Source organism: Tachysurus vachellii, chromosome 10 (genome assembly GCF_030014155.1).
Source record: "Tachysurus vachellii isolate PV-2020 chromosome 10, HZAU_Pvac_v1, whole genome shotgun sequence".
Classification (NCBI taxonomy): Eukaryota; Metazoa; Chordata; class Actinopteri; order Siluriformes; family Bagridae; genus Tachysurus; species Tachysurus vachellii.
In genome coordinates, this window is record NC_083469.1 from 4,744,919 (window position 1) to 4,767,418 (window position 22,500).

General features: G+C 39.7%; 1 protein-coding gene across 1 annotated transcript in view; it reads left to right on the forward strand.

The window, feature by feature from the left end:
- Positions 1–22,500, forward strand: part of htr1d (5-hydroxytryptamine (serotonin) receptor 1D, G protein-coupled) — a 44,384-nt gene that overhangs the window by 925 nt on the left and 20,959 nt on the right. The gene's annotated exons all lie outside the window — the stretch shown is intronic.

Consider the following 22,500-nt stretch of genomic DNA (forward strand, 5'->3'; position numbering starts at 1 on the left):
TGTATTTTATTTATGCTAATTATTTATGATTTATTTATTGCAACATTTCTAAACAGATCGCATTATGCATTATAAGTAGTGCTTATTAGACATTATTTTGCCATTAGCAAAGAAATTCAGCCCCAGATGACTTCATGCACTACTTCAGTTTTGTTTTGCTCTTGACTGCTTTTGAAATGTTCCTGGTTTTATTGCTATTAGTGTTATGATGTGTTATGGAAACTACTTTATATATCATGTATATCATCTTAACAATTAACACTGATATAACAATAACGACAGATATAAAGTGTAGTGCATTATAAAATCTATTATATGGATGTGTTTGTGTGCATTATTAGAACCATGACCTTTACGGAAAGTGTTAGAGAAGCATTTTTGTCCCAAACTCATAAACACTTTCATTTGATGAATTAAAAATCAGCTAAAATCCTTCGCTGTGTAAGTTCTATACCTGTAAACATTATTGCTACTGTATGTTTTGCTCCATATCTGTTTGACGCATGAATACAGAATATTAATCCCTGTGCCTGTTGTGACTGACTGATGGTGAATGAATGATTTACTATACCCCACCATGCCTGATTCAGTTCAGGTAATGTGTATGTTTAGTAGGTGTGTTAGACCAGGAAAAAGTCATTAAGTGTGCTCAACTCCAGTGTTTAATGTTTAACTGATTATCTACTGCTGCAGCGATGCAGTTACACATCTCACCTGTGATTCTTATTGGATTTCTACAGGAATGCATTTCTACTCTTTGTTTTCATCCGCTGTCATTTAAATGACACCTGTATATAAATGCATACATTATTGTGTCTGCAACGACAGCTCATTCACATGTAACGTATTCGGAAGGAGTCTCCAGTGTCAGTGCTTTGTACCCGACAGTACAAACTTTCTCTGGATTTGCTTTGTGTTTTTGTTTTATTATTATCAAGAGAGACGTGTTTTTTTTTTTTACATATCCCATTTTTAGAGGCTAGGGTCAGAGCACAGGGTCAGACATGATACACTGCCCCTGGAGCAAGAAGGGTTAAGAGCCTTGCTCAAGGGCCCAACGCTGGCAGCTTGGCAGTGCTGGGGTTCGAACCATATAACTACATTCACATGTGCATACAGTTAAAGGTAACAATAAATACATATATATGACTTATTGTTAATAATGTTTGGATTTGTAAAGTGCTGTAATAGGAAAATTTGGATGCAAACTTCCGGTCGTTACAATAACCTTTTGCTTTATATTCAGCTGCTTCCTTACATCATTGATTATTTTCCTGTGACAGACCATCCCTTACCACGGGCTCCTTTTGTTGGAGGTGTTAGGCAATAGTGTTACACAGGTTTGATATTTTGGTGCAAAGCACCACTGGGAGATACACTCGCTTTATCATCATTGTGCAAGTGAAGCTGGGTTAAATAATTTCTCCCGTTCTTCTTTCTGTCGGCTATAATTAAGAAAAGCATGTCGCTTGTCCGTCACTGCTGGTGTTCCAAAAGAAAATGTGTTTTTCAACACTGGGTGAATCAGGATCCAGTGACAGAGCGATGAGAATGATCACTTGTGTGTGTGTGTTTGTGTGTGTGTGTGTGAATGAGGACACACAAAACTCTTTGAGAATCCGTTTGCAGATCAATTGATAAGATGCTTGTTTTCAGGAAAGGACTTGTCACTCATCCTCGCTGTAAAAGTTAGAGTTAGTTACTGCATTGTGTAAAAACTAATTTACTTTAATAGAGCAAAGTCCGTTGTACTGTCTGCTTCCCTTTCTCTCTCTCTCTCTCTCTCTCTCTCTCTCTCTCTCTCTCTCTCTCACTCTCTCTCTCTTTTGCACACTCACTCGCTCTCTTGCTCATTCACCGTCTCTCTCTTATTCTCCCTTGCTCTTTTATTGTCTCTTTTCTTTGCTCTTGCAATCCCGCGGCCGATAACTTCATGCTCGATAACGATTGCCCAAGTGAGACGCTGAAGAAGAGCCTGGATCATTAGCTGATAGCAATCTAAAGCGCTGTACAGGTACTTCACTAACTAGCCAATGAATTTATGAATAATCCCACAATCCCACAGCAACACTGGATTCTCCACATGGATTTTGGCCTCAAACAAAAATGAAGTCAAGATATAAAGGAACTTGAAACTAACTCCTGTATACATGCACACTGTTTTTTTTAACAATACGCTTACTTCAAGATGAACATCTCTCTCATAGCATTGCCACATTGCTGTTTCTTTTATAAAGACATTTAGTTGTAAATCTAGATCTTTAACATAACGTCGCAGTCGGGCGGAAACCTCGTATGTCCAAATTTGGTCAATTTCATATTTTTTCACATATCGATGCTATTGGTCAGTCCCCACGTGGGTCTGTTATTTTTACAAGTTATTAACCAATCTAAAGTCTTGAAAATAGCTTGAGCGCAAATCTCATAACTCCATTGGACACTTCAACTGTCCACCTCATATTTCTCCTCAAGAAGAGTCGCAACGAATCAACACGTCTTCTGAGGTAAATGTCTTCAAAACACTGGGCTCAAATAAAAAAAATCTTGACCCCCGCTAGTTCTGGTGCACGTCTGAGGACAGGAATTTAGCGCAAGACAATCCACTGCAACGCGGACTAAACCCTGTGCACTGCAGATAAGGCGTTTTTTTAATTTCCTGAAACATAACGGTTTTGGAGATACGAGGATTCCGCCTGACAGCGACTATATGCAAATGTGTCAGTTACAGCTTTAGTGCGATCAGACGTAAAAGAAATTGTTAAAGAGTTGCGATTAATGTGATTTCTTGTTGCTTTGGCAAGGAAGTCTTTAAACACTGTACACAAGGTGTGTTTCTTCACACCGCCATTCAAACACAAAAGAGAGCCCTAGATACAGTTTTTTGGGATTGTTGCGGCCAAAAATGCTTGATTTTGCTGAGGCATTTTTTAAAATTTGAGATACAACTTTTGAACTGTTGATATTTCCGTTTTTTTTTTTTTTTTTTGGTGAAATCACAATTACAGTTTTCATCCGTTAATCACCTAGCAGTGAAGAGCTGTACTCGTGTTTCATGCATGTTCGGTGAAAGAGAGCATTGGCTGAATGCATGCTGTGATGATGTCACATGACGCGTCTCGGCCCAAAACTGCGGAAAATCTTTGGTATATTTGGTAACTTTGAAAAATTTCAAGCTCCTCTGAATATCACAGCCCTTGCTTGATTTGTGTTTATTTCATTGATTGCAGAATGACAAAATTCTGATTGTATTAAAATCGTTTACCCCCTCCTTCTTTGAGGCAATCATACCCTGGAATTTTAGCCTAACTCCATGAGACAAGAAAAGCTGCCTAATATGGCAAAGGGCAATGTGAGTGGCATTTTCCTGCGCCTTTCATTGGATTAGAAACAGCCAGCATTTCCAATAAAGTCAGCTGATCCCTCAGCCATATACATCTGTCCACATGCTCGGTGCTCGGTGCTCAGCAGTGACCCTCAACTGAATTCCAGGCTTTCTATTACTACCCAGAATTCTTCTTACTGATGTTAGCAGTGGCTGCATTTTAGTTTCTCTGAAATGTCCACCAATTAAACTGAAACTCTTGCAGCCGTACAGTATATCGTCCTTTTCTTATGCATCCGCTGACGAAAGTTTGTGAGAATTCTTAAGAGTTTAGCTCCAGACCTTAAACCTGCCAGATATCCTGCTCTTCAGGCTTCTTCCAGGATCCCATCCAGGTCTCTGCTTGAGCGAGCATGTCCTTCACACTCTCCATTTATCTTCATGAGTTCAGCTCTAAACACTTTCTCAGAGTCCTTACAGGCTTCTTAATGACTGTATGCTGTAGATAGTATTATTCCTAATCCTAAAGAAGAACTTACAGATTTTGAATGCTTTTAAACTCTTGGCAAACTCTACCGAGCCTTCCGAGGTACACCTGGGACTTTTACAGTCATTGTCTGATGCCATCCATCAACCCCCTGATGAAATCTGATGTACAAGTAACCATTTTGTCTTGGCTTACCCACATCCCTACTGTTGTTATAAACAGAATCAGTGAGACGGCGCTGGACGAGAATGAAAAGCTTCTACTTAAAACACATCCTGAATTTAAAGTGCATCTTGAATCAGGACAATATTTAGAGGATGGGTTCCACCTGCTTGCAAGCTGCAATCCTTCTTTAATCTTTCATCTGGGGGTGATTTATATTTTTCTGCATATACAGTAGCAAGCACTAAGGCAGAGATGATACTCCTGCGTTATTTCCTGAACGCAAACTCAGGAAAGGAAAGGATCCTGAAGCCTGCATCAAATTCTAACTGATCTTTCAGATCAAGTTCAATTTTCTATTCACGAAGGTTTTACTTCCAAACAGCAGCACCGTTGGATCCTTGAGCAAGACTCGACAAGTTCTGAGTTCAATTCTGCTTCGTTATGCTTTGGATAAAAGAAATCTACCAAATGAATACATGTAAATGTCTGAGATTGGGATAAATCTCACTTGAAGAGTAGAAAATGCTAAATAGGTATGAATCAGAGAGCAGCACACTCTGTTATATAAAAGTAGTAAAAGCTGTACTGTGGTTGAGTTAAATATAATTGTGTCACTGTTTAGTTTGAGCTGCAGGACTACACCAGATCTGAGACTGAAACATGACCAAGACAATACAAATGAATACATACATAATGCATAATGAATAGTATTATTCTGTATCTGAGGGATTTCCTATCTTTAGGGAATCTACATCTACATATTCATATTACGTCTACTGTACATAAACCTATAACCGAGAATAATTTAAGTACGGTGGCCAGTGTGGTTCAGAAAATCCCTTCATTTTTGTTTTCAGAATAATTTATTAATAATATAATACAAGGTGTTATAAGGTGCAGTATATTTTAAGAGCATCATTCGGTATCACCCTGTGTTCACATTTCTATCTACGTGATTAAGCCAGACTTTCAGCAGACGGGACACGACTACAGCTCGACGAGCAATATTTAAATTAAGATTTTCTCAGTTCTTTGTGAATTAGCTACCAAGACATATTGTAATATAGAGGCAAATTAAAATATCGATCCTGTTGGTGTTTCGTTTACATTATTTAGCAGATGCCCTTATCCAGAGACTTACATTTCATCTCATTTTTATACAACTGAGCAATTGAGGGTTAAGTGCCTTGCTCAGGGTCCCATCAAACTCACAACCTTCCAACTGGTAGCCTAACACTAGGCTACCACTAGGCTATACCTAACACTAGCCTTAACCACTAGGCTACCACATCCCCCCATCATTCACAGCTCGAGTCTTTTTTTTAGACTTATAGTCAAGGTTTCTGTAAACATGCAAGCTGCCTGTAAATGTGTTTAGACTCCTTGTGATGAATCAATATAGCTTGGAAGGAAGTAGAAGGATGTAGTTCACCGATGCCTTCTGTGATTGTATGTAGGTGAGTGTGTAGCTAACTTGTTCTAGCTGGAACTTAAGTAAGGATTTGGATTCTGTGCACCGTCTAATCGACTCAGTTGCCAGTTGAATTGTATAGTGTTGTTGATTGTGTTGCCTGGAAGTGAATGTTGCTCTATGTTAATTAGTGCTCTCAGGTGGCTAATCAATAGTAGCTTCAGTCTCACTTCAGACTTATGGTGTGGATTGTGTTGGCAGGGCTCGATCGCCGTCGTTTCTTAATACAGTAAGTACAGGGCTGTCAAGTGTCACGCATTCTGGTCTTTTCTCACGCTCTTCCACCACACATCGTATTTCTCACGCAGAAAAACTTTTTTGACTATTTATCATATATTTAATAAGCCGCAGCGGCCAAAATGTATAAGTCCGCACCGCTGTCTCTATGGAACTGGGCAGGAATCAAGCGCGTCTCAGTTCTTAGTCAAGACTGACACTTATCAGCCAATCAAATAAAAGAGGCTACACAACAGCCAATCAGAAAATAGTACTATCTGGGTAAGATTTAACGCATCAACCAATTAAAAAAAACATTCACTAGAGAAGGTATTTTCGGTGGTCGGTTTGAACAGATGTTTGGAGATGTCACGCTTGCCTGTCTTCATAACTTGAGAGCCCTCCAACAGAAATGTATGGATGAAACAGATTACTATATTATTGATCATATTTTTAATTCACATGCACTATATTGTAGAAACATTTATAAAGGTTTTATTGCATATTGCATTGCATATTTAACATGTTGTAAAGCATCTGATATATTAGAAATCACCATTTTAGGGTTTTATGTTATAATCTTCTTTTTATATAAATCCATCCCAATTTTTCTTAATAACAAACACCCGTCCAATCTAAAGAGTGTCCATCTGATTGGACGGTTTCCTGCTCGGTGCCTCATGCCGAGCGATGCGCTGAGGAATTAAACTGCTTTTATAATCCCATTGAGATTTAATCTGTGATTCTCAGTGGCAGTAAAGCAAACACAATCCTTTGTCTCATCATTTAATGCTGATTAATTGTCCCCCTTTTAATCATTTTTATACTAAACTTGCAGTATTCACTCACTACGGACTCTGAATCTTTCCTCCTTAACTCTCTTTTTATTTGTCCTTCACTTTTAGCTGTTGTTTTTCTGTACCAGTGCCTGCATGCAAAAAAAAACACATCTTTGGGTTCTTATCTTATCGTTCTGTTTTGTTCTTTCTTTTAATACTTGCCTTTGACCTTGTGTTTTTTAGGCAAACAATAATATCAGTAAATGCTGGGGTGAGAAAAAAGTTCCTGAGATGCAGATTTTCTTACTTGCATGAATATGGTCATGAATTTGTGAATGGCAAACATTTTATAACACAAAACAAAACTCCATAAAAGACAAAACTCACACAGCTAAAATATATCCCAATTTTAGAGGTTAGCGTCAGACATGATACAGAACCACTAGAGCAGTGAGGGTTAAGGGCCTTGCTCAAGGGCCCAACAGTGGCAGTTTGCCAGTGCTGGGGCTTGAACCCTTATCCTCCTACTGTATCAGTAACCCAGAGCCTGAACCACTTGAGCCAACACTGCCAGGTCTGCAAATTCCCCAGCTCGCAATCCGATCGAGGATCTGTGTGAAGTGCTGGATAAATGATTCTGATCCACGGCCACATCTCTTAGCTTAAAGGTCAGGACTTAAAGGTTCTGCCCAAGGTTTAGTGCCAGATACTAACACACACCTTCAGAGGTCTTGTGGAGTCCTGCATGCCTCAACGGATCAGAGCTGTTTTAGTGGCACAAGACCAACCTACACAGGTGGCTTTAATGTTATGGCTGTTTGGTTTATACTCCACCAAAGTGAACGTGGACACCAAGTACATCACACAGTTCAATTTAGTTCACTTCAATTCAAATTTATTTGTGTAACGTTTTTAACAACGGACATTGTCTCAAAGCAGCTTTACAGAACTTAAAGATAATACAAACAGTTTAATATTATACAAAGATTAATATAATGCAAATGTTTAAGATTAATATTAGACTTATATTTAAATGTGTTTGTATTTATCCCCAATGACCAAGTCTGAGGTGACTGTGGGGAGGAAAAACTCCCTTAGATGGTAAAGGAAGAAACCTTGAGAGGAACCAGACTCAAAAGTGAACCTCATCCTCATCTGGGTGACACTGGAGGGTGTGATTATAAATATACAGTACATCGATTGTTTATTGATGAGAAGGTTGTTGTCCTTAAAGATAGAAATGCTCTATGCCTTTAGTAGATTTCGATATTCTGGGAACTACCAGGAGTCCTGAGTTTTGTGATCTCAGAGAACGTGAAGGATTGTAATGTGTTAGAAGACTAGTTAGATACATGGGAGCTAAACCATTAAGGGCCTTGTATGTAAGTAGCAGCGGTTTGTAATCACAGGGAACCTGCTATTATTATTATTATTATTCAAAGCAAAATGTCCGTTGACTGATTGCTAGAAATTATTTACTCCCTGGGCTGGAAAGGCAGAAGGAGGAGATAACTACCTGTGTCACTGCAGCCCTGTCCTTATTTTATCCAGCTATGTTCTTAATTAAATGCCTGCTCTTACTTATCTTTATTTATTTATTTATTTATTTATTTATTTATTTATTTATTTATTTATATTTAAATATTTAAATATTTAAATCTTCTTTAGTCTATGTCATTAATATGAAATTATAAGTTTTCAAAAACGTTTAAATTGATTACATTAGTGTGCATTCATTGAGATTATTCCATTTTTCTTATTATTATTACTTCCTTTAATGTTGCATTGAATTGCATTTAACAGCTATAAAAATATGAGAGTGTGTGTGTGTGCCCTGTGATGGGTTGGCACTCCGTCCAGGGTGTATCCTGCCTTGATGCCCGATGACGCCTGAGATCGGCACAGGCTCCCCGTGACCCGAGGTAGTTCGGATAAGCGGTAGAAAATGAATGAATGAATGAATGAATGAGCTATGAAAATAATGCTTCTTTATCCAGTCCTTATTTTCTATTCTTTTTTTTTTTCTCTTTTATTTTGTCGATACTTGTCTGTATTTAAAAGTCAGTCGGCTGGACACTTAACAGAAAACGTAACTTTAAACTTTAACCATGTAAATGTTTGTGTAATATTTGGACTCAAGTCACCTACTCTGATTATCAGAGTCCTACAATTACAGGAACACGTCTTAGCTCCAAATCTACAATATCTTTGTGAAATGATCCACTACATCCGGGTGAACCCTGTTTTTGTTGAGATCTTTCGAGGATCCAGGTGGACCCTTCACAATGGCAGACCGTGAGTCAGGAGAGCAGAAGTACAGAAGTAAAGACTGTCTTTTCTTTTCTCTTATTCAATATGATGGATAAAATTGAATTCCTATGTGGCGTTTATCCATCCATAAACACCAATGTTATTCTTATGTCAAAGTGTCAATCAAACATGCATTGAAAACACACATTAAATAGGAAGCTTATTCTGATACGGTCACATGAATTTCAGTCTAAATCCACCGTACTGCATTTATTTTCTCTGAATCCTTCCATGCTTGTTCTTTTATCTGTCTATCATATTCAGCCCTCTCACTCTGTCTCTCTTTCTCTCTCTGCCTCCATTAAAGCATCTCTGTTTCTCTGTATCTCCCTCACATACATACTCTCTTCCTCTTTTTTCCTCCCACTAGCCATCAGTGTTCTTCCTTTACACATCTACGACTCCAATCATTTCCACATCCCAAATTATCATTGCGTTTTTGAACCTATGACGATACACATCTCACATCTCACATCTCACCCAGTTCTTATGATTACAAATTCATAAAGAAATGACCCTACAGCATTTTTTTTCCTACTTTTGTGGGAAAAAAAATCACAGAGATTAAGGCTTTGTAATATACAATAAGCTCATCAAACACAATCAGACAGTCAGAGAGGGGATTTGCTGCTTTGCTTGAACCATGCTCTAGTTTTTAAAATGAAAGGGATCAAAAATCAAAAAGAGGACATTTTTATTCATTTATTTATTTTATTTCAACATTGATTATTCAAAAAAATATTATTTAAATAAATTCTGGAACAAATCCTATTAAGTTTTTGAAAAAAAGGATCCTCTAATGTTCGAACCATATATATATATATATATATATATATATATATATATATATATATATATATATATATATATATATATATATATATATAGTCAAATGATATGAACCTCAATACATTGTTATATATTATATATTAGTATATGATTTGAGAAGTAATAAATACTGTGATTTACTGATAGCTGATTAAATTAATATAGTGTTTGATAATATGCTTGATTTAGGAATAAGATCCCAAAAGTAAGAGTCATCAATAGAAGAAATTTGCTTGTGAATTTGCATAAATTGTACTTCACGTTGGGGGGCACGGTGGCTTAGTGGTTAGCACGTTCGCCTCACACCTCCAGGGTCGGTGTTCAATTCCCACCTCCACCTTGTTTGTGTGGAGTTCACATGTTCCTCCGGTTTCATCCCCCGGTCCAAAGACATGCATGGTAGGTTGATTGGCATCTCTGGAAAATTGTCCGTAGTGTGTGAGTGAATGAGAGTGTGTGTGTGTGCCCTGTGATGGGTTGGCACTCTGTCCAGGGTGTATCCTGCCTTGATGCCTGATGATGCCTGAGATAGGCACAGACTCCCCATGACCTGAGGTAGTTCAGATAAGTGGTAGAAAATGAATGTACTTCACGTTAGAAAAGTATAATACATTCAAAATATTACTGAAGTTTTTTTTTCCCGATCTTTAAGACAACACCAGCATGAAACAATATTAAACAAAGAAAAGCCAAAGTACACAATGTCAATAGAAAAGAGGAACAATTATCCTGAAGAATAGAAAATTGTATTTTGAAGTCATAATGAGATTATAAAAGAGATAATGCACAGTAAATAAATAAACAAGTGTTTTAAATAATACATAATATAAATTACTTTTCAGTGTATTACTATTAAAGTTGTATTTATTATTCATTTACTGTCATTTGGAATAAGGTTGGTTCAGGAAAATATTAAATAATTAATAAATGTTTTTGTATTTATCCCCAATGAGCAAGTCTGAGGAGACTCAGTTGACTGTGGGGAGGAAAAACTCCCTTAGATGGCAAAGAAAGAAACCTTGAGAGGAACCAGACACAAAGGGGAACCTCATCCTCATATGGGTGACACTGGAGGGTGTGATTATAAATATACAGTGTGACAGTCTGTCCTCAAAGACCACATGGAGTTGGCATCCTGTCTTAGTATGTCCGAATACTAATCACAGTCCAATTGGAGCTGGTCAATCTGTAGATGCCTCGGGATCCTCACATGGTTGGCATTTAAAAAAAAACATACTTTAAATAATGTAAAATTACTATGCTAAAATTAGTATTCACATAAATTATTATTAATATTATTATTATTTAATAATAATTGATAATTAATTTATATTCATTCATTCATTTTCTACCGCTTATCCGAACTTCTCAGGTCACGGGGAGCCTGTGCCTATCTCAGGCATCATCAGGCATCAAGGCAGGATACACCCTGGACGGAGTGCCAACCCATCACAGGGCACACACACACTCTCATTCACTCACACAATCACACAATCACACACTACGGACAATTTTCCAGAGATGCCAATCAACCTACCATGCATGTCTTTGAACCGGGAGAGGAAACCGGAGTACCCGGAGGAAACCCCCGAGGCACGGGGAGAACATGCAAACTCCACACACACAAGGTGGAGGCGGGAATCGAACCCCCAACCCTGGAGGTGTGAGGCGAACGTGCTAACCACTAAACCACCGTGCCCCCCTTAATTTATATTAACATTTGAAATATAATATAGAATATAAATTAAAATGAATTAAATTATATAATTATCTCATCAAATTATTAAAAACCATATTTTAGATTTGTTTATAGTATTATATATAATTTCAGTACATAAAAAAATCATTCATTAAAAATAAAGAATTATATGTAGAATAAAAGGAATGCAGATGTCAATTAATGCAGAGGTGAAAAGAAAAACATTTACTAATATTATTACTATTAATATTATTAATACCATAAGAAGACACTTTTGCATTAGTAAGACTAGTAAGAGGGATTTTATTTTCCTGTAAAATGATGGATACACCTGTACTTTCACCTGCTTTTCATTGGTACTGCTTAATCCTGTGTGTTTATTGAGGCAGTGAACACATAAACAACATATTTATTCATTATAGGAAACAGAAAATAAACCAGTTGTTCTGCTCAATAATAAATCTACGGTCCTCCTCAGACCTGTTCACAGATCAGTTCAGTGCTGCACCACTGTGTGTTTTACAGTCATTTTTCAAGTCTTTATAAACAATCGGTCACGTCTTCATATTTTCGGACCCTGTTTCACCAGACTTTTCACAGTATGTGCATTTGTCTTCGTTATCTCACACATTGACTTGCTACTTCAACCTGATAAAAGTCCATTAAAACCTCGGTGCAGAAGTGCTGAGCTGCAGAACCGGGTGGTGTATCGAACATTTCAAGGATTGTGTGGTTGTGTGGTCACTTAGTTCAGCTGTAGATTGTGTCTTTGTTCATTTGTTAGGTTGAGCTTTATCTGTATCTAGTGACTAAGCACAATAAAGAACAGAGGGGGTATAATACATTAGTGTACAATATTATATTACGTGGTTGTTGATTCTGACTGTTTACAGCCTTCCATGAAACACCGTAGAGTGTCAAGGCTGAAATGTTAAATAAAGTGGCTAATTATTTTATGAAGATGTATTTAATCATTATGATTATCCTTATTTTTCAGAAGTACTTTCTCAGTTTTGTTCTTTAAACATTGTTGAATTAATCACTTGGAGTATGTTATGAGACCCAACATGAAGCATGGATACTGTTACCACCATCTCTTCAGTTTGGTCATCTGCCAGTTCCTACCAGTACTGTAATGCAGTTACTTTTGACAGTAACTAATACTCTAATGCATTACTTTTTAAATAAATTAACTCTATTACCGGGGGGCACGGTGGCTTAGTGGTTAGCACGTTCGCCTCACACCTCCAGGGTCGGGGTTATATTCCCGCCTCCACCTTGTGTGTGTGGAGATTGCACCGTGCCTTGGGGGTTTCCTCCGGGTACACCGGTTTCCTCCCCTGGTCCAAAGACATGCATGGTAGGTTGATTGGCATCTCTGGAAAATTGTGTGTGTGTGTGTGTGTGTGTGTGTGTGTGTGTGTGTGTGTGTGTGTGTGTGTGTGCCCTGCGATGGGTTGGCACTCCGTCCAGGGTGTATCCTGCCTTGATGCCCAATGACGCCTGAGATAGGCACAGGCGTCACCCCGTGACCCGAGGTAGTTCGGATAAGCGGTAGAAGATGAATGAATGAATGAATAACTCCGTTACCACATGGTTGAATTAATTTTGGCTGAAGTGTAGGCTACAGACTAACCTGTTTACAGCGGCGACACATTGTAAGATTGGTGCATGCCAACCTGTAAACACGAAGACGCCGCACTGTGGGCGTGTTTCCGTTTATTCGAGTATGTGCGGCAGTATTGGCGAGTTGAAGGCGAGAGCAAGACGAGTTTCGCAAAGTGGAAATATGCTCATTATTTCTCTTTAGTTGAGCATAAAGACAAAAACCTTTTAGTCAGATGTAAGCTGTGTCTTTCTGGTTCGAAGGTCCTATCCATTAATGGGAACATTAAAGAAGGTTCTTTAAAAAAGTTACTTTTAACAGTAATGCATTACTTTTTGTAATCAAGTAATCAAGAAAGTAACTGAGTTACTTTTTGAATGAAGTAACTAGTAACTGTAATTAGTTACTATTTCTTAGTAACTAGCACAACACTGGTTCCTACACACCAGCAAGCTTTCCACTATCACACATCAGCCACCAACCAATGAGGGTGAAGGATGTCATATATGTTCTCTGAAGCACCAGCCAATCACAGTTTTTCTATCTCTACATTATTAAAAAAGCTCCCCATCTAACCCCCATCTCCATCCCCATCCTCCTTCTTCTATTGGAAACGTCTGACACTGGAGACTCCTTCCGAAAAATGCAAAATATTTCCTCAGAGAAAACTTCAAGATATCAGCAATGCAACACCATACGTCTGGAACAAACCGTTGCTATAGAGATTATCTGATGTAGTAACGTACAGTACAGTGTCTAGTTCTGTTTTGATATATTCTATCAAACCCTTGGTTGACCGCAGATATGTGCCTCAAATCCTGTAGTCACCTCTTCCTGTCGCAGACGTTCTCGTCTATAGAGAAGAGGTAACATTTCCAGCAACCTCATCTACATTCCTCTGTCGTGTGAGTCTCAAACAGTGGTGGTAGGTGGGCTATGGAATTGCCAGTCTGCCGTAAGGAAAGCTGAGCTAGGCTTTAGCTTCCCACTACACCTTTGATTTTCTCGCGCTAACAGACACCCGGATCAAACGATCCCTAACATCTGGTCATCTTGTCCACCCTCAGGATTCTTGGAATTTGTGGATCACATTGGGAATGTTTTTCTTCCTACCTGGAAGGTTGCTCATATCAGGTAACATGGAGAAGAGTGACATCAGCTCCGTGCAGACTCTCCACTGGTGTCCCACAGGGCTCAATACTTGGTCCTCTTCTTTTCTCCCTGCATATTCACTCTCTTGGTCAAGTTATTTTCTCACACATGTTTTCTTAACACTGCTATGGTGATGATACACAACTTATCTTTCCCACCCTCAGATACCACAGCTTCTGTTCGGATCTCAGCATGTCTGGCACACATATCATTGTTGATGATGGCTCATCAGATGAAGCTCAATCCCAACAAAACTGAACTGCTAATTATCAGGTGATTCATCCACAGGTCAGTATCTTGCAAAACCTCTGCATAATAATCTGATCTCCCCTTCAGTCACAGCTCTGGGAAACCAGTCACTTAACTGTCCTTTTCCTTGCATGTTGCCCATGTCTTTTCCTTCTCTACAAGATTAGAAGGATTCGGACATTTTTGTCCACACAGGCTGATCAGGTACTTGTTCAGTCTCTTGTCATTTCAAGACTGGATTACTGCAACTCACTGCTGGCAGGTCTACCTATGGACGCAATTCGTCCTCTGCAAATGATCCAAAATGCAGCTGCACGGTTTGTTTTCAACCTGCCTAAATTCTCCATACCACCCCGCTGCTGCGATCCCTCCACTGGCTTCCTGTAGCTGCACACGTCAGATTCCAAACACTGATGCTGGCCTACAAAGCCAAAAACGGACCAGCTCCCTCTTACCTCAAAGCCCTCATCACTCCTCACACTGCACCCCACACCCTCAGATCTACCAGCACTGCTCCACTGGTCCCAACATCTCTCAGGGTAAAAGGCAAGTACACTACAAGACTCTTTTCTTTTCTGGCATCAAGGTGGTGGAATGAACTTCCCCAAACGGTCCGGACAGCCGAGTCACTGGCTATTTTCAAATGACGGTTGAAGACCTACTTCTTTACAGAATACTTGAACTAGCATTTTCTTCCCTGTTTGTTGTAGTTGTGTATTGTAAAATAAAAATAAATAAATAAATAAAGAAACAGTGATTTGGTATCTTAAGTCTGTAACCTAGTGAACCAGAGAGACTTAAAAGCACTTTTGTACGTCACTCTGGATAAGGACATCTGCAAAATGCTAAAAGTTTAGGGTGTGATTATAGATATATACGCTAATTCAATATACAGTCTGACAAATATTGTATTGATGAGGAGTTTGTTGTCCTCAAAGACCACATGTACAGTAGTTCTTATCTCCTCTTAGTATTTCCGAACACTTCATGAAGCCTCGGGATGCGTAGAGAGAGAGAAGAAGTGGAGCGGAATTAGCGTAGCTGCTGTTAATAATATTAGCAAGCACTAGATGATAATGTGCATGTAATAGAGCACAAGATTATAAGATTATGTTAAGTATTATGTGTGTGTCTGACTAAAGAGATATGTTTTTAATCTATATTTAAACTGGGAAAGTGTGTCTGAGCCCTGAACACTATCAGGAAGACTATTCCAAAGTTTGGAAGCTAAATATGAAAACATTCCATCGCCTTTAGTAGACTTTGATATTCTGGGAACTCACACACACAAACTAATAACCATATAATTACATAGACACATTCACACAGACAGCCAAATGCACACACACGCACATACTGTACATACACACACACACACACAAATAACTATATTAACACATAGCCTCATAAATACAAATAACATAAACAGACAAACACAAACACACACTGGATTGCTTTTTCTCTTATTGTAACTCATGAATTAATATTTTTAGCCTGTCGTATCTTCTAAACCTGTTCGACGATGAGTGTGTATGTAACCGCATCAGGGTTTATCTCACCTGGTGCTGGATCTCACTTTAATAGATCTTACACCATGTAGCTGATCAGCAGATACTGAACTCAAAAGCACTGCTGATAAGTTTGTGCCGTCCGCTGGAAGCTGAGCTGGAGACAGAAATAAAACTCACTAAAGCGACACCTGTGTGTCTTTACTATCTACTCTTAAAAATACATTTTATCTTGTAACTTAGATGGACAACAGAGCAGAATCCTTTCTGCAGTGATGTTTCTCTATAGAGGCAGATACTTCTAAACACCTACACACTCAAACACACACAGACGCAAACACACACACAAACAAACACACAAACACACACAGACACACACAAACACACACACAAACACACACAGACAGAAACACACAGACACATGCACACACAGACACACACACTCAAACACACACAGACGCAAACACACACACAAACAAACACACAAACACACACAGACACACACAAACACACACAGACAGAAACACACAGACACATGCACACACAGACACACACACTCAAACACACACAGACGCAAACACACACAAACAAACACACAAACACACACAGACACACACACAAACACACACACAAACACACACAGACAGAAACACACAGACACATGCACACACAGACACACACACACACACACACACTCAAACACACACAGACAGAAACACACAGACACATACACACACAGACACCTACACACTCAAACACACACAGACACACAGACACAGACACACACAGACACCTACACACTCAAACACACACAGACACACAGACACAGACACACACAGACACCTACACACTCAAACACACACAGACACACACAAACACACACAGACACATACACACACTCTTTATGTCTCCCTCTCTCTCTCTCTTTCTCTCTCTCTCTCTCTCTCTCTCTCTCTCACACACACACACAGACACACACAAACACACACAGACACATACACACACAAACACACACTGACAAATACACACACAAACACACACAGACACATACACACACTCTTTATGTCTCCCGCTCTCTTTCTCTCTCTCTCTCTCTCTCTCTCTCTCTCTCTCTTTCGCTCTCTCTCGCTCTCTCTCTCTCTCTCTCTCTCTCTCACACACACACACAGACACACACAAACACACACAGACACATACACACACAGACACATACACACACAGACACAGACACACACAAACACACACTGACACATACACACACAAACACACACAGACACAGACACACAAACACACACAGATACATACACACACAGACACACAAACACAGACACAAACTAGACAGAGACAAACTAACTAACTAACTAACTAACTAACACACGCACATACACACATGCACACACACATACAGGGCTGTTCCATATGCTGGATTTTTAACCATGTGTACCGTGTGACGAGATGTTTACATAGTTCTTCATAAGTCCTGTGTTTGTCATGAGCACTGAAACTACCCACAGTTCTTCAGAACAATCCACCAGGTCCTGCCTGTTATTTGCTTTTTCAGCATCGTCCTCATATATTAATCTCTGTCCCACAGCTCTATGATTTTGAAATCTTTTCACACTGAGCACGACTGAGCATTTACTGATGCTCAAGATGTCATGATACATTAAGAGCTGGGAGGGTGTAAACTTTTGAACTTTTGATCACTCGTTCCGTTATTGTATAACAATGAAGATGTTCAGAATATCAACAAACCCAGAATAATGGACTAAGATGTATTTATAAGGGTTTTGCCGCTTGAACAAGAGGCAGATTGTGAACTTGTAATTGTTTACTAAGAGCATACATATCCCTACACTCTCACACACACACACACACACATACAACTGCAAGCACATACACACACATACAACTGCAAGCACATACACACACACAACTGCAAGCACATACACACACACAAGCACAAACACACACACACACACACAACTGCAAGCACATACACACAAACACAAGCACAAACACACACACACAAAAGCACAAAGACACACACACACAACTGTAAGCACATACATACATACACACAAGGGGAAGTTGTGGCCTAATGGGGGAAGTTTGACTCCTAACCCTAACTTTGTGGGTTCGAGTCTCGGGACGGCCACGACTGAGGTGCCCTTGAGCAAGGCACCGAACCCCCAACTGCTCCCCGGGTGCCGCAGCATAAATGGCTGCCCACTGCTCCGGGTGTGTGTTCACGGTGTGTGTGTTCACTGCTGTGTGTGCACTTTGGATAGGTTAAATGCAGAGAACAAATTCTGAGTATGGGTCACCGTCTTGTCTACATCTTGTCAGGATCTACCTCGGACTTTTGCCATGTGCCTTTTGTTTACGTTTTGTGTTCACGTGTCTGCCCCACCCTTGTCTATTCCTTCCCGCCTCAGCACACCTGTCCCTTATATGTCTAATTGTCTTCTGTATATATTCGTGGCAGCGCTGAATCCTCGTCTTCGTTTAATGTCTGTAACGTCTTGCGTAGTCTGTCGTGTTTTTCTGAGTTCGGTATTGTTTGTGTCGTGTTATGTTACGCTTAATAAACCAGTTTTATTTCAGCTATCCTGCATTTGGGTTTGAACGGCACGCCGGTTCTCTGACACATCAGTTGTTCAGTAAAATGGCATGTTGAAGATAGGGCACAAAGCTCAGTACAGGAGTAAGCAACAATCTCCTCCGGCAGTTTTACCCATTTGTACAAACCCTGATGCACAATATCATTAGCTTTGGGTGAAAAAAGCACTTGCAGTGTAATAATGGCTTCAGCTAATGGCTGACCTTCTACCTGAGAGGGTGTAAAGGAGTGACTTTTTAACCTGGACGCTAAAGTAAAACAATTCACTGTCTATAATCTAGAAGCTTTTATTTTTGTCACATCAACATTACAGTGAAATTCTTTCTTTACTTGTCCCAGCTTTGGAGGTTGAGGTCAGAGCACAGGGTCAGACATGATACAGCAACCATGGAGGATAAAAAATGTAAGTTGCTCTGGATTAGAGCATCTACATACTGAAAGAGATGTTTATTTACTGCATGTGGAAGGAGTCTCCAGTGGTCACTGAGATCAAATTTAAGCCTGCATTCTGTTCACCGAAGCTCATAAACTGCAGTTGCATTATTTCCTGCACCGTGATGCAGAGACACGATCCGGATAACTGCCTAAATGTTCATGAGTACGATACGATTAACGATACGGTTACATCATAAACAGACCCTGTCGATAAGAGCAGTCAGAGGAAGGTGAATTGAGATGTCAGAAAAGAGAGATAGTGTACAGAATGAGAGGAAGTGTTGAGTTAAAGATGAAGGAGTTTCAACAGGGAGAAAAGAGAAAAAAGAACGAGACGAGGGTTTTAGGAGATGGGGTGATGTGTGTGAATGATTTTTTTTAATGATTTATTAAAGTCTGCAGAATGTTCTGGCAGGAAAATGTGAAAAAAATGGCATTGCTGAAGTAGAGACAGAAAATAATGAGGGTGAGGGCGAGGTTTAAAGCTTTAAAGCTCGCTTTGTGAGCACTTTGGAGAAAAAAATTTTATTTATTTTTTACCTTTCAAATACGTGAGTAAACAGGATGCGTTTTTTTTAACATACAATTAACAAGTAGACAAAAATGTCAAGGAAGAGTTCAGTCATGGCTTTGAGAATAAGAATAAGACGTGGAAGTGTTACTTAATTAATATGATATGAAATCAAAATATCTTAAAGATAAAAACAAATATCAAAAAAATAAAAAACAAATATCAGACATGTTAGGTTTATTGCCATCGACATCATAACAACAACAACAACAGACTTAAATATTAGCAAAAATTTTATTTCTGCTACTGTTATGTTCACGGACGACCCTGTGCGCTGTTTATTCATTCATTCATTCATTCATTCATTCATTCATTTTCTACCGCTTATCCGAACTACCTCGGGTCACGGGGAGCCTGTGCCTATCTCAGGCGTCATCGGGCATCAAGGCAGGATACACCCTGGACGGAGTGCCAACCCATCACAGGGCACACACACACACACACTCTCATTCACTCACGCAATCACACACTAGGGACAATTTTCCAGAGATGCCAATCAACCTACCATGCATGTCTTTGGACCGGGGGAGGAAACCGGAGTACCCAGAGGAAACCCCCGAGGCACTTGGAGAACATGCAAACTAGACACACACAAGGTGGAGGCGGGAATCGAACCCCCAACCCTGGAGGTGTGAGGCGGACGTGCTAACCACTAAGCCACCGTGCCCCCCCCGCGCTGTTTATTATGTCTTTTAAACCTTTATGCATTTTAAATTATATATATATAAACTCTATTTCCCACTAATGAAGCTCTGTCTCGTTTAATTAGCAGCATCTGAAAGCTGCTCAAATTACTCGGGATAATTGAATAAAAGAATTCTAACGTGGCTAAATACAGACTGGGAATCTACACAGGTGTGAATTAAGTGACAGCTTTGTGTGTAGCTTTAAAGATGAAGTGAAACGCAGCGAGAGAGCGAGAGAAGGAGAGGGAGACAGAGAGAGGGAGAGAGAGCAGGAAGGAGAGAGAGAGAGAGAGAGAGAGAGAGAGAGAGAGAGAGAGAGAGAGAGAGAGAGAGAAATCATGGTAATGTTCAGAAGGAGGAAGGATAATATGGTATACATACAGTAGCTACGTTATGTTAGCCAAATGTTGTTTAATAGTTCTCGTTATTATTATCAACAACAACAATGTCGTTCACGCTTCATTCAATGCTTTCATTTGGACTGTTATTAAGACCAGTGTGTTTAAAAGTTTTAAAGAAACAATCATATGATCGTACATGCTTGTGGATAGATAGATAGATAGATAGATAGATAGATAGATAGATAGATAGATAGATAGATAGATAGATAGATAGATAGATAGATAAAAATGATAGCTTATGGTTTTATGCAGGATTGTCAGATAGCATGAATGAGCAGGTGTACATGTGTTCTTATTAAAGTGGCCAGTGTGTATAGGTTATGTTTTAAATGAACATGTTGATTTGCACTCATACTGAACACCTTCAGTCATCATTCAGTCAGTCTATAGGAAGCATTGGACAGGGTGAGACAAAAGCAGTGTGTGTGTGTGTGTGTGTGTGTCTGTCTGTGTGTCTGTCTGTCTGTCTGTCCTCTTGGGGAAACACAGCCTCAAGCAATGCTGTGCTGTTAATATTTCACATGTTCCTTCACGCCAGAGCTGATCTAAAAGAGAGAGAGAGAGAGAGAGAGAGAGAGAGAGAGAGAGAGAGAGAGAGAGAGAGAGAGAGAGAGAGAGAGAGAGGAAGTGATTGTCACCCTGAACAGAGACACTTTTCAAAAATAACTCCAGGCCCCGAGCAGCAATTGAACACTTAACGGTCAAAAAAAGATAAAAAAGTTGGAAAAAGAAGATAAGATTAGATAGATAGATAGATAGATAGATAGATAGATAGATAGATAGATAGATAGATAGATAGATAGATAGATACTGTTTTTAAATAATTTGCATCAAGTTTGAAAATTATAGTGCATTGAAAGAGAGAGAGAGAGAGAGAGAGAGAGAGAGAGAGAGAGCCCAAGCATGATGAGAACTTTCGTGTGTTCACTAAAAACAGAGGTTTGTCAAATCCCAGCTGGTTCTTCTGTAAATAAACAGCAGCAGTTCTGCTCAGTTCATTGTTCATTCGAGATATGGGCCACCATATTGGTATGACGGACAGCATCTCCGGCACCCCACGCGCCTCTCACCACTCTCACCCCATGGCACTGCATCAGTGTGTCAATCATCTGAGTGCCCTGGATGCCATGTTCTTCAGCGAGGTGCCAGCACTTATGCCCAGAGCTTTCTTTAAATCCAGACGCTCTGAGATATTTGCCTCAAAATAAGAAACAAAACACTCATCACTCACTCATTTTCTACCACACTATCTCAGGGCATCAAGGCAGGATACACCCTGGATGGAGTGCCAACCCATCGCAGGGCACACAGACACTCTCATTCACTCACACACTCACACACTATGGACAATTTTCCAGAGATGCCAATCAACCTACTGTACCATGCATGTCTTTGGACCGGGGGAGGAAACCGGAGTACCCGGAGGAAACCCCCGAGGCACAGGGAGAACATGCAAACTCCACACACACAAGGTGGAGGCAGGAATCGAACCCCCAACCACTCCACACTCCATATGTTCAGCCGACTCACACCCAGCATGCACTGAGACCGAGGGAGAGAGAGAGGGAGAGAGAGAGAGAGAGAGAGAGAGAGAGAGAGAGACACCATCACTGTCAGGTCCCATTCTTCCCTTTCTAGAAGCATGAGCAGTGATTATCTCCTCTACATAGGTGCAGATTTGTGAATTATTATGGATTGACAGCACCATCTGTAACAGAAACTCCCTCCATTCCAGGAGGAGAAATAAAATTAGCTGACATTTTATTTCCCAGAATATCTGTTGCTATGAAGCCCAGAGCTGTGAACTAAACAAGGCTTAAATCCCTCATCAGGAGGAGGTTATCTGGTGAAGCGGTTAGCGAACAGGCAGCAGTGAAGTCTTGGGTTTTATCCAGTCGTATAATCTCGTCCAAAGTAGTAGATATTCTATTAACGTGTTACCATTAGCCAGAAACTAATGCTAGTTTTAGACCCAGCTAGCACATAGTAATA